Source organism: Danio rerio, chromosome 4 (assembly GCF_049306965.1).
Source record: "Danio rerio strain Tuebingen ecotype United States chromosome 4, GRCz12tu, whole genome shotgun sequence".
In the NCBI taxonomy this organism is placed as follows: Eukaryota; Metazoa; Chordata; class Actinopteri; order Cypriniformes; family Danionidae; genus Danio; species Danio rerio.
In genome coordinates this window covers 59330981-59344568 of record NC_133179.1, presented here as the reverse complement: position 1 = coordinate 59344568, position 13588 = coordinate 59330981, and the positions used below count along the sequence as shown (strand labels likewise).

At 35.7% G+C, this 13588-nt stretch overlaps 2 protein-coding genes across 4 annotated transcripts in view; both read left to right on the top strand.

The window, feature by feature from the left end:
• Positions 1-13588, top strand: part of LOC137491106 (uncharacterized) — a 1257671-nt gene that overhangs the window by 870150 nt on the left and 373933 nt on the right. The gene's annotated exons all lie outside the window — the stretch shown is intronic.
• The window catches only part of znf1113 (zinc finger protein 1113), a 57993-nt gene that overhangs the window by 34225 nt on the left and 10180 nt on the right, over positions 1-13588 (top strand). The window lies entirely within an intron of this gene.

The following is a 13588-nucleotide window of genomic DNA, read 5'->3' as shown; positions in this document are numbered from 1 at the left end:
ATTATTTCATTTTTAACAATCAAATAAATTACACTGCGTTTTTTCATAAAAAGTTGATAATTATATAAACTATACTACATTTTGATGGTAAAATGAAACCAATTAAGCAATGGCTGTTATTTGTTTTACTATTCAAACATTAAATAACGAATGCAGCAAGTGAAATAAAAAATGAATATGAAACAACACATATAGCAGGATATAAAGCATATAAAGCACTATTATATTTTGCAAAATGCTGCTCTATTATCTTTTTATTTTGATCATTTTATTTTTATTATTATAATTATTTTTGTGTTCATAATTACCTAACAAGCTGTAGGCAAATTATTGCTAGACGTTTTAGAAAATATTTGCGTAGCTATATTAAAGATCACCAAGAACAAAAAAACAAAAACACAGAAACATGTTACATGCCTCATAAATGTCATATAACTTATGTATAACTGAATCATATATTTGCCTATAGCTGAAATGATGAAAATTGCTCATTTTTTTTATAAAACATTTGTCAAAACATTTATCAGTCAAAATTATTCACCCTTCTGTACAATTTTTATTTTTTTTTTGTATAAAAATATTTCCCAAATGATGTTTAACAAATTCAGGTATTTTTCACAGTATTTTCTATAATATTTTTTCTTCTGGAGAAAGGCTTATTTGTTTTATTTCAGCAAGAATAAAAGCAGTTTTTAATATTTTGAAACCTATTTTAAGGTCAATATTATTAGCCTCCTTAAGCAATATAAATTTTTGATTTTCTGCAGAAGAAACTACTGTTATACAATGACTTGCCTAAATACCCTAATTAAGCCTTTGAATGTCACCCCAAGCTGAATGCTAGTATCTTGAAAAATATCTAGTAAAATAAAATGTACTGTCATCATAGGAAAGATAAAGGAATCTGTTATTAGAGATGAGTTATTAAATCTATTATGCTTAAAAATGGGTTGAAAATAAATCTTTCCATTAAACAGAAATTGGGGGGAAAGGGTCATTAATAATTGAGAAGGGCTAATAATTCTGACTTTAACTGTAAATATGCAGTTATTTTCCTCCTTGTAAATGAGGAAAGGAAAATAAATACAATAGAATAAAAATATGAAATAATCTTTAAGCATCTTCACTGTAAGAAAAAAACTTCAGCTACAAAAGTCCTGCAGTCAAGAGCAGTGAGGGATTTTCTCAGGCGGCAGCAGGAATATCGCACGCTGTCACTTTAAGAATAGTGCGGCTCTGATATGGTTTCTCCTTCACGTGTCTTTTGATTCTCAACTTGTTTATTACACAAATTAGGGTTAATATGAATATTCACTAAACACAGCACTCTGACCCAAATGTGCATGTATTTGACCATTAAAGCGCTCAAATTAAGATGGCGTTAGATGTGTGTGCTCTCCTCGTCTTTGAGGCCAAGCGGGTACACACACAGAAGCATGCGGTCTCGTTTGTGCTTTTTTAAAACATGAATGATTCGAACGTACATCAATAAATGATGCTCATCTCATGCTGCAAACGTTACATTACAGCACATGCTTTTAGTCATTTTCACGTGGAACTGAGCTTTGCAGAGCAACAAATGTGTACAACTGGAAAGGGGGCGGTATATGATGCAATAATCATTTATCTCGATTAATGTATTTTTATAATCATAGTAAGCTAAAATTGAAGTTGGATTTTCGATTAATTGCCTATCATATGATGATGAAAATGAGTGTGAATGGACATCCTTGATTCATTAGATAGAAACGCTGATTTATTTACATATTTTTTATGCAATATTCCAGTTTTGCTAATAAGTCACACAAAGAAGTCATGTACGAGAATGGCTTGTCCTTCTTTAATGAATAATGAGCTTTAATTCACAGACCTTCGACAGGGACATACTGTAACTAGATTAATGGGATCATTACTCGTTCTAAAAACAATATTTAGTACTGCTTACATTCTTATTATTCAAATATTTTATATTCAGTCTTCAACTTTTCCACAACACACATATTGAACAACAAATTAACATGGTACATAGCTACAGACATACTCACACCCCATAAAGAAAAATAAAAATAAATTAAATAAATAAATCAAAATATATAAAAAAAATTAGGGATAAACTCTCACTTAGGATATAATAACCCCTGAGCGTTCAATGTGGGATAGGAAAGGCTGCCAAACCTCATAAAACTTTTTTGTAGAGCCTCAGATGGTGTAATTAAAGTGCTCGAGTTTAAGATGTGATAACACTTCTAATATCTAATGTTTGTTTGATGGCGGGTTTGTTTTTTTGCTCCTGAGAAGAATCTGGCATCTGGCCAATTAAGAAGAAAAGCCAAGGATTTCTATATGATTAGCTGACAGGTACATTTCTTCTGGCACTATACCAAAAATTGAGGTCAAAGGATTAGGATTAATATTTTTATTACATTTAAATGAAAATGATCTAAAAATATTGGTCCAAAATCTATGTAATCTGGGGCAGGGGTTTTCAAACTTTTTCACCTGAGGGCCCCTTTGTGTAGGGCGAATTCTTTCGGGGACCCCCAAAAAATAAAAATGACGCCACCCCCTCAAATTAACAACTGTACTTAATTTTTTAAAAATTGTATTATTCAATACATTTATATTATTATATATTATTCAATAAATTTATATTATTCACTATCTGGATTAATTTTTGTAAGATGTTAGTTGAGTTGACATGGTTTCAGTGCTTCAATCTATTGATCAAATCTTCATGCGCAGTGTTTATTGTGGTCTGCTCTCACTGGATTCCATCAAGCCATATTTTGTGTTTGAGTCATCACCGTTACACAGTTTTTTATGCCATTTTTATGCTTTTTTTCTGCCTATGCACAGCTAGACTCTTCTGTATTTACCCTTACAGCTGAGAGTCTAAATGTATCTAAAGATTTAAAGCTTTGAAGTTTTAAAGAGTTTTGTCAATCATCAGCCTGTTAATAGTTAACTGTACTTTTGTAACTAGCAATACTACAATGGAGGCTGTAGTGGTTCAGTGTGTTTTGTTTATTTTTATTCTTTTTTTTGTGCACATCATAATTTACTCAGGTCGACAATCCTGACTTAAACTTATAAAAAATAATTTCCTAAATGCGATCTAGAATTGGGTATTCAAGTTCAAAAAGCCATACATTTTACTTTGCATAATTTTAGAAGCTTTGCTGACTTTAAAATGTTCATACCAGTTTGTTCTATTAATAATAATACTGAACATTACATTTAAATTAGTTACACAAATAAATATGGGAAAAAGTGGAACATCTTGAAAAAAATGCATTTATATCCAGAGTATTAAAATTTGATCAGATATGTTGAGCTCCATTAAATACAGAGCACTAATACATTTTAATATGTAATAATTAATTAGCTCTATAACATAACACAAACAGATGCATTATAATTTTTATAGGCTATAGTGGTTTTATTCAGGGTGTATACAATTTAGTTTTTTTTAAATCATCCAGTTATGAACCAATGTGAGTAAGAGGTCCACTGCAGAGCTCATCCAGCTGTCATTAGTGTAACAGGAGTGAAACTCTGAGCACTCGCTAATGTGATGACAGCTCCATTCATTGTTATTGCAGCACTTTTTGCTTTACAATTTTAATATGTTTGTTTGCCAAAGAGGACCGTCTTATATTTGCACAATGCAAAGTGTAAAGCCTGTCTCACTGTGGACGATGTGCAATGTTGTGCCCTGTCTTTAAAATGATATTTGTTCCCTATAAGTGAAGCCTGCGCAAAGAGGCGCGCACTCCGCAGCACCCAGCTGATCGCTTACTTAGAAACGCAAGCCATAAACAGGGACGTGCTTTCAGCCTCCGATAATGTTCTTATTGATCATGTATTTTAACTGAAATATTGCCGCTGTGCTTCTTTTCCTGTTTCACAAAAGTGTCAACTGCATTGAAATGACATAAACAAAGCTTAATTTTTGCAGTACTTTTGAGCTCAAATTATATTAAAAATTTATTAACTGTCAGAATGCAAAATTCATCTATGTGGGCCCATTGATTACCGCTTATCTAAAAATTTTTGCGGCCCCACTAGCGCCATCTGGCGGCCCCCAGTTTGAAAACCAATGATCTAGGGCAGTGGTTCTCAGTGGTACGCGGGCTTCCTCCAAGTGGTACGCGGAGGAACCGCTGAATAATGAAAGAAACAATTAACACTTTTAATCCTTTAAATCCTTTAATGCGTAATATAACATCGATGTGATCAGCAGTGGCTGTTTTGTGAAGCGTACGATCACAACGCTGTTCTTAGAATGTTTATTTAGTGCATTGTGTCATAAGCTGCTGAAAATCAGTTTCCGAAGTTTAAGAATTGATTCTGAAGCGTGATTTGACTGACATAACAAGTAGCCTATCACAGTCGACCTTGTCTAGTTGCGTGAAACGTAAGGGCGGGACAAATGCTTTCTGTGTTGCAGAGACAGAAAAAACAACTTAAAAACAAATGTTTTGTTGGAATAATGCTTCTCGGATGTTTTCACTATAGAGATGTCTAGCAGAGTAATTAAACCGCGGACATATTTCCTGCCTTTTTGATGATCTACATACACGTTTCGGTTTCGCTCTCCGACAGCCAGTCGACTCGCCTCTGACCTGTCACTCCTCTAAATACATTCTGAATGGCAGCGCGGGATTGGAGGTATTGCGCAATTACTAATTTCTGCAAATGTGGCGAGTGCTTTATTTTAACACGAGAGCGCAGTCAAGTACGCAAATCGCTAAAACAGATATGCGAGCTCTTAAATATGCTTTTTTCAAATGAACTGCAAGACCTGTGTGCTCAGATTGAATATAATCGCGATCTCTCCACTATTAAAGTAGACATTATTTATCTTTGCTCCTTGACTAAATTTAGTCAAAAGTATTCAAAGTTATCAAGTATTTAGAATTAGATTGATGCATGATCGATGCCAATGCTAATGGTCTTCTTATTTGGCTGTGTTGTAAAGTGAAACTTACTTTTAGCAAAGGTGGAATTTTTTTTGTTTCTTTACGACAAAAGAATTATGCTGGAAATGTTTCTGGATGAGGTATTTGTGTGATTTATACATTTAGCTGTATTCTGATCTGTCTTAAAGCATTACAGGTCAAAGCAATCCGTTGTTACTTGTTTATTTATCAAAATTAACAATAAGACTCTTAAAGCACTGCTTTGATAAATGTATTGTTGTCACATTTTAAATACCTCAAGTAAAATGAAGCCATTTGTTTTATTTTTTTACTGACAGTGTACTTGTCTTTTTTTTAAAGTTTCTATTTAAGATTAAGATCAAGTGTAAAATAAAATCTACATGTGATGTACAGCTATTTAAGAAATAAATTTGCCATATTGTAAAGAAAAATAGTGTAACAAATGTAAATAAAAGGCTAAATTTAAATCTTTTTACCATATACTTTAATTTAACCTTTCAAAGCTTGAAAATATCATTTAAAAATGGGCAAAAAGTGTCTCTATGGCCTTTAAGATTATGTGGTAGTTTTACCAGTGCTTTTGAAAAATATTAATTGTCATGAAAGGAAAAATCGACCATACTTCCTTTGTTAGTGCAAATTCCTATTCATGTAGCTTTGGGATTTAAGCAATTAAACCATTCAATCAGGTTTAAACTTAAAAAAAGTGATTTCATAATGAAAATCTGATTTTTTTTTTCAAAAGTAACCAACTAATACTTTTTAAAAGAGTACTTTGTACTTTTACCTAATATTAGTATTATTTACTAAAATTTGTGTTATTTTAGCAGTGTAATAGTATTTTTACTTGAGTACAAAAAAGATATCACAAGCATTTAGTGCAGGTTTATTATATTAATAATATATGATTAATACATATTATTATTAATGGTTTTTATTTGTATCTATTCGTATGCAATGTTTTATGGGTTGCTGAGAATACATTTCAGGTCTTCAATACATAACATGTCAGTCTTGAAAAAAAAATTAGGTGCTGGAAAAAGTGCTTAAAATTCCTTGATTTTCATTAGGCTGTGCCTGTATGAACCCTGTCATATGTACATTTAACATATATTTTAAGATTTGTCTGAAAGTGTAGGAATATGACATATAGCCTATATTCATAAGGTCCAAGCAACATCTCCAGCTTTTGATGAATAGGCTACTATGAATACTTGAGATTTAAGTACAGCAGTTTTCTTTTTACTTTTTAAGAACAGGTAATTTTTAATGAACTTTTAAAAGCACATTTTAACTCAAACTTTTTTTTTTAAATATGCAAGCACAGTTAATGTTCAGACTATTAAAAATGTTTAAAGTGATTGACAATAATACATATTCTTAATAATAGGAATTAATTTGCATCATTTTTAAACTGTGCACACCTGTAGCTGCTTAATTAGGCCTACGACGCTATTTTTTAATACTGGTTAAAAAAATAGCGTCGTAAGGTGGTACTTGGTGAAAAAAGTTTGAGAACCACTGATCTAGGGCATCCCTAGAACATATGACTCAGATCTGCTGGCTCCAAACCACATGTGGAGCAAGATGAATCTGACCCTGGATAAATTTTTGCCAGCTTGTTCCCAGATATGTGGAGCCTATAAAGCACCTTAAACACCATGTCTAATACATACAGAAGATGAGCGTACCAGTTCTATGGCATATTGCCAGGCTGTATCTGATATTTTAAATCCCTGTTTGTCTTCTCATTTTTGCTTTATATGATTTAGGGAAGGGGAGGCAGTTCTTTGGATCTCTTCATATAACGTGGACATCATACCCCTTTGATATGGGTTTATATTTACCAATTCATCTATCCATCATGCTTATGGTTGGTTCAGTGAAGGAGAGAAATCTTTTTTTAACAAAACTACGGACCTCAAGGTACCTAAAAAATTAGACTGGGGAATCTCAATGTCTGTTCTTAACTGTTGAAATGAGATAAATATGCCATCTTTAAACAGGTCTTTAACACAGTTATCTCCCTTCCTAGACCATCATTGGGATGCTCAATTTATAAGAGAGGGAGGGAATAACGGATTTAACAAAATGGGAGCAGAAGGCAATGCTTGTTTTATTATTAAAGTGAGGTCTGAGTTGTGACCATATTCTGAGTTATCCATTAATAACTGGGTTTTTTATAGAATTTTGTTTACTCACTGCAATCGAAGCACAAAGTAGTGAGCGTAAAGACACTAGATTAGACGTGTGCTGTTCCATCAGTAACCAAAGTGGGGCCTCATCATTACAAATGTTGGAAAGCCAGAACAGTGTTTCTATAATCAGTTTGTGTAAATTGGCCGTGCTATAATAGCGTATATGCCGAAGCATGCTAATAGGACTTTTAATTTGCCAGTAACCTGGGTTAAGCGCTTCCGGTAAACTGTATGCCAATGCAAATATCTGTGCATTTAAGGTCTGCTTTCTTTAGAAGTCAGCAATCTCCACTGGCCGAGTGATATCTGATATAAAGTGGGTCTCAGATTGTACAAGAAGCAGTGCATTAAATTAAATTTTTTCCCGCCATGTCTTTATAATATGAGCATTTAATTTACTCCAGTATATTAAATGGAACTTCTGCGCTAGCCTGCCGATTCTGATGGGTGAGTGCTAGTAAAATGCCTTGTGTCTTGTTTTACGCTTGAACAACTAAATGAAGGCCAAAGTTTATTCATTGAATGTATTTTCATTACATTACAAGATCGATGCTGTAAAAGGAACCGTATGAAATGGGAAAAAAATAAATAAATAATATCACAATAACGGGTCACCGGAAGTTTATCAGTATGGGAACAACTAGGGCTGGGCGAAATGGCAAAGAAAAATCTAGATTTTTTTTATAAAGTTTGACCGATTCACGGTTTCGATTTTTTTTTATTTAATTTTTTTTTTAAATGTGTAACTATAGTCAACTTAAAACATTACAGCAACATGACTGAAGTAACATTCTCTTTATAAGTAACTTGAAAAACCATCTGGTTAGAAACACTGTATTTTTAATGGCAAGGCCTACATAGATTTTCAATGAAGATTATTTGTTCATTTTTTTTTTTTTTTTTTGCTTGTAGCAAGGATGAACACAAAAATCTTTTAACAGAAGGCTGTTCCATACCTAAAAAATACACACCGTCACCTTAGAATTATAAGGTTCTATCTGACGTTTTTGTCAAAATTGAGTTATTCACATATTCTTTTTAAATGGCAACTTATTTACATTATGGGATGTGTTTTTATTCATTATGGGATGTACGTTGTTTACATTAAGGCTTTTTATTTAAAAAACAAAAAAGGTGTATCTACAAAGTTGAACTCTAGCTTGGCTCTATAAGGTTCTAACTGTGAGCCAGTCAGCATTTTTAATGCATGCACAAGGACCAATTAGGATTAGCTTTCTTTGTCATTTCGCCGGACTGCTCCATTGACAGCAGGAAACACCAGAAAGACAAAAATCACACAAAATCAGAGTCGACTAAATAATGCCACACCACACAAAATATAAGCAAATAGAAGCATATCTTGACATTTGAGATTCATTCATTCATTTTCTTTTCGACCCTTTATTAATCTTGGGTCGCCACAGCGGAGTGAACCGCCAACTTATCCAGTATATGTTTTACACAGCGGATGCCCTTACAGCTGCAACCCAACACTGGGAAACACCCATACACTCTCTTTCACACACATACACTATGGCCAATTTTAGCTTATCCAATTCACCTGTACCGCATGTCTTTGGACCTGTGGGGAAAACCAGAGAACCCACAGGAAACCCACGCAAACACGGGGAGAACATGCAAACTCCACACAAAAATGCCCACAGCCAAGGCTCGAACCAGCGACCTTTTTGATGTGAGGCAATCGTGCTACCCACTGTGCCAACGTGTCGCAAACATGGAGATGAAATGCTCAATTTTTAATTGTTGAAAAAGAAATGAATATTTAAAAATTTGTATATTAAAAATTTAAAATATTGTGTATATGTAGTCAGTGAAACAATTTTCAGTGTTTATTAAACTCATAGTCTGTTTCTTTTAAAGTCTATAAGTTTAATATTAAGCCTTGAAGGGCAAATACTTAATTTATTTCATGGGGCATACAATTCAATAAATATAATTTAATAATTTATTTAAAAGTATAAAATTTTATAAATATGAACATAATTAGATAAAATTAACAGCTGCACTGGAAAAAAATAATAATTGTACAGCCTTGTATGCTTAATTTTAAAAGAGAAAATATTTATCCTAAAACATGAACATATAATTCCAAGCGGAAAAATGACTTTTCAGAATGAGAAGGTTCTATCTGCATTTAGCGTGGTTTATTTACTCCAATTTGCAAATGTAAGAGAACTTTGATAAATTTACATTTAGAGAATCCTTAGGGTCTCTGTCATGTTAATGTATGAAAGAGATCTGTTACACACATGTTGTTTGCTATATAGAATGCAAAAACTTTGAAGCTCAATATCTCAAAATCATTCAGAACGCAGATAGAACCTTATAATTCTAAGGTGATGACGCATTGGTGAAATCCCTGCGAATCCAAACCTTATCTATTAATGATCAAGCATGGACATTTAAAGAATTAGTTATTCTTGCGCTTATGCGTCCACAACTTCACACATTATACAAAGTGTGTGCAGTGTACGTTACCTTATGGAGTCACTCTCTTGGCATTGCATATTGGGGACGCATAAAACCCTGTTATGTGCGATTCCTTATTATTCATGAGTCCTGTCCTTAATCCACTGGTCAGGTAATCAAAATGTCGGCTACTTGATGTTTAACTATGGGTGAGTCGCGGGTAGATAAGGTCAATAGCCATAATTACGCAACGCATAAATCTAATTTTAAAAATCACGCAACCATCATCTCACAATGTTTAGTAATAAATAATCCTATTTTTTATTAAAACAAAAGCACTGATTTAGCACTGACAAGCCAACTTAAGCAGCCATCGCGGCAACCGGAGCAAGCGCTTTTTTCGAAGCTCAGCTCTTCTTTTTAGCACTTGATTATTATTACTTGATTAAAAAACAGCACTGAAATTAACAGGCATAAATGTTTTTGAGCGAAAAAGTCTATTTGTAGGGTATCTGTAAACGCAATTAGAGCCAATGGAGAAGTTGTGTCGCCTAATAATTATGTTAATTCTAATAAAATGAAAGCCAAAATAAACAATTCATTGCATTTTTTGTTTGATAAAAATATACAGAAACGAAAAAAACCAAAAACAAAGGATGGCTAGTTTGTATTATTGTGCTTTAATTTTAATAAAAATATACTTAGTCCATTTAAGCTTAACGGTGTAACGTGGAGACTGACACGGAGGGATCCATTTTGCAGTATTTATTAGACACAGTTCAAACACAAACATCCAACATGCACTAAAGTGCAAACTCACATCAACAGCAATCAATGAAGGTCGTGGGGCTGGCGACTGACAGACACAGAGTGATATACCAGGCATAGATCAGTGGCGGAGGCGTGGTTCAGCGTCCTATAACAAGCGTGGGTCGAGGGCAGGCAGCGTGGTTTAGAGTCCGTGTCACAAGTAAGGGTCGAGGGCAGGCAAAAGGCAATTCAGAGTCAGAAACAGTCCAGGGTAATGCACAGAAGATCAGGCAGGGAATAACACTCAGAAATGTTGGCCGTGGCTGAACAAGACTTCGCAAAGAACTGGTGTTTGTGTGTGGCTTATATAGGGAGCGTGGGTCATTACCAGGATTCAGATCAGGTGTGTGCACAATCAGTCTAGGTGGATGATGTAATGCTAGAAGTCCGGAGAGGGCGGGCTCTGCTGGCCAGCGAGGGGAATGACTGGGACAGAGTCGGTGACAAACGGCTATATACGCCGCCAATAAACAAGCCATTAAAAAATTATTATTTCATTGTGCACTGGGTTATTATTTATATTTTACAATAAAAACTAATTGTAGCATGTCTCCCTGTCATTTAAAACGTGCAATTCATAACACAGTAGAGCTGTTGGCCTATATGCAGTATGTAATCTTTCAGGGCGGTGTTGGTTAATGCACACCACGTTATTAAACTCCCATACCTCTGAGGGAGATTATGTTACCCGGTTTTAAAAAATAAAAGGCATTTAAAATAAGAACAAGTAACAAATAAAATTGGTCCCGTGGACTTTAGCACCTGTTATCTTGCCAGTGCATGTAGAGTGTGTATAGAGCTCTTGTAGCGCATCTCATGTGCCGGTTGGTGTGAGAGCGTAAAGAGCTCAAAGCCGGCATATAACTAAAAGCAAGATTATATCTTTATAAATATTCCATTAACAATACTTATCGAAATATTTATACATTTACACAGTGTTTATTGAGATTGTGTGATCTGTATAGGCTGTCTGATCTATACAGAAGCCAGGCTGATTTCATCCAATCAGTGCGGTTCAATCTAAGTTAATTAATCTGGTAGCAAGAAGTTCAATGGCAATGTCAAAGAGCAGAGGGGACAGAGGGTAGCACTGTGTCCTTCCTCTAGAGCAGGGGTCTCAAACTCAATTTACCTGGGGGCCGCAGGAGACAAAGTCTGGGTGAGGCTGGGCCGCATAAGGGATTTCACAAAAAAAAGTCCTCAAATGTCATTATTAACAGTTTTAATTATTTCTTCTGAACATGAAGTGTCCTGAACATTAATATAACATTTAGTGAAGATTATGAACAGTTCTTCTGAACATGGCATCTTTTGCCTACTCCTTGCTGCCAGAGACTTGACAGCGCTTCTTCTCACAAATCTGAACCACATTTGGCTTTAGAGCGGAAGATCATCATTAAGTCTAGACCTGTACTTTGACTTATTGAAGTTCAAGGTGGAGAATAACTTCTCACACACTTCTCACACACTCAAAACTTCCATTCCCTCACCTAAAAAAAAAGGCGTATATGTATAAATAAAACACCCCCACCCCACTCCAGTCACATCAGTCTGTGCCAGTCTGTATCTCCCTATAATATTAATATATATAAGATGCAGGCTGTAGCTAGGTAGGTGGCAGGCTGCAGAAAGGTATCTAAGTGGCAGTCAGGGGCGGGAACAGCTTACCTAGGTTCTGGCCGGCGCGAGTTCCCTCCTAAACACTTCCCGCCCGTCACAGCGTCTAACAAAGGGGCGGGGTGCGTGGTGACGTCACCGGCATCCCCGCCCCTTTGTTTACACGGCGGGCGGGGAATGCCAGTGACCGCTGTGTACGGATAGAATCAGCGGAGCGGGGAGTGCTGTCTCTCCCCGCTCCCCTGATTCTGTCAGGCACCGTTTACACTAGTGCGTTTTAGTTTTAAAACGGCGTTTTAGAATGAAAACGATCCGCATCCACACTCGCGTTTTACCCAGCGTTTCTGAACTGCTCTCCGTCCACACCAAAACGCTGAAAACGCACATCACGTGACCACACACACACACAATTTCGCAAGCGCTGCAGCCTGTCTCCCCAGATGAGAGCTCTGCTAGTCGGACTTCTCATCAAGCATCTCCCGCTGGATCTAATTTCACTATATTTATTAAACGTGATATTTCATTTGTCTTGTTGTCTTTATTTAACGCCATATTCCCTGACTTTGGTCATTGGAATCTATTACTTGCTCTCAGGTAACGTGTTTTGGCTGAGCGCAAAGATAAGTTAATGATTAATGTAACCACGTAGCCTACATTCTGTGTATTGACTGATCGCTTGCCTTTATTTCCTATAATGTATAAACTTATTGTATGTTATACTTTTATAATGGCCATTATCGATTATTAAAACTGATATTCAGCAAAAGAGAGGGTAAGTTTCGTATTTTCACTGAAATTGAAAGGAGCTGTTATCGGCTCTGTTTTGTTATAAATATCCACACAGTGAAGATGACGCTCATGCAGCACGACGCCTCAACATTTCTGCTGTCTGTTTAGTTGTTAATATTAAAATAAAAATAGGCAGTTCCTTATATCAAGTTTACATTTTATTGTTGAGAAAGTGAAACAACGTAGCCAAGGTGATGTGAATGAAGTTATAAAGTACACGGTTCCCTGTGAAGATTGACGCGTGTCCTCGGTATGTTTTCCATATCAAACTGAGAAGAAGAGATGCAGCCTTGATCAAACTTGCGAAGTCTGAACTTACACGGAGAAGATTCAGGACTGAACTGTGTGTTAGGCTACTTTATATTGAGGAAAAGCCCCAATCAGAGAGGCGAATGTCTGCAGCCCCACCTCCGTTTTCAGATGTCTCCGTCTTTCCCCATCCACACTGAGACAGAGCAGCAGCGTTTCAGAATGAAAACGGCCTCTCCAGCGTTTTCGAAACGATCCGTTTTCAGCTCTCGAGAACTCCGGCGTAGTGTGGACGGATTCTGTCAGTGTACAGCGGTCTGCGCGGGCCACAAAATATTGCACTGAGGGCCGCAAATGGCCTGCGGGCCGCGAGTTTGAGACCCCTGCCCTAGAGAGTGGAAAGCATTTAGAAATTATGTTATTTGTTCGAATGGATGCTTGGGGCCTGGAATATAAAATTTTAACCCAGGAACAGAATCCAGGACCAAAACCCAAGTTGCTTTTCCGGTTTTCAATTTTTTGATTGCATTTTCAATTTCAGAAGGTGTTATA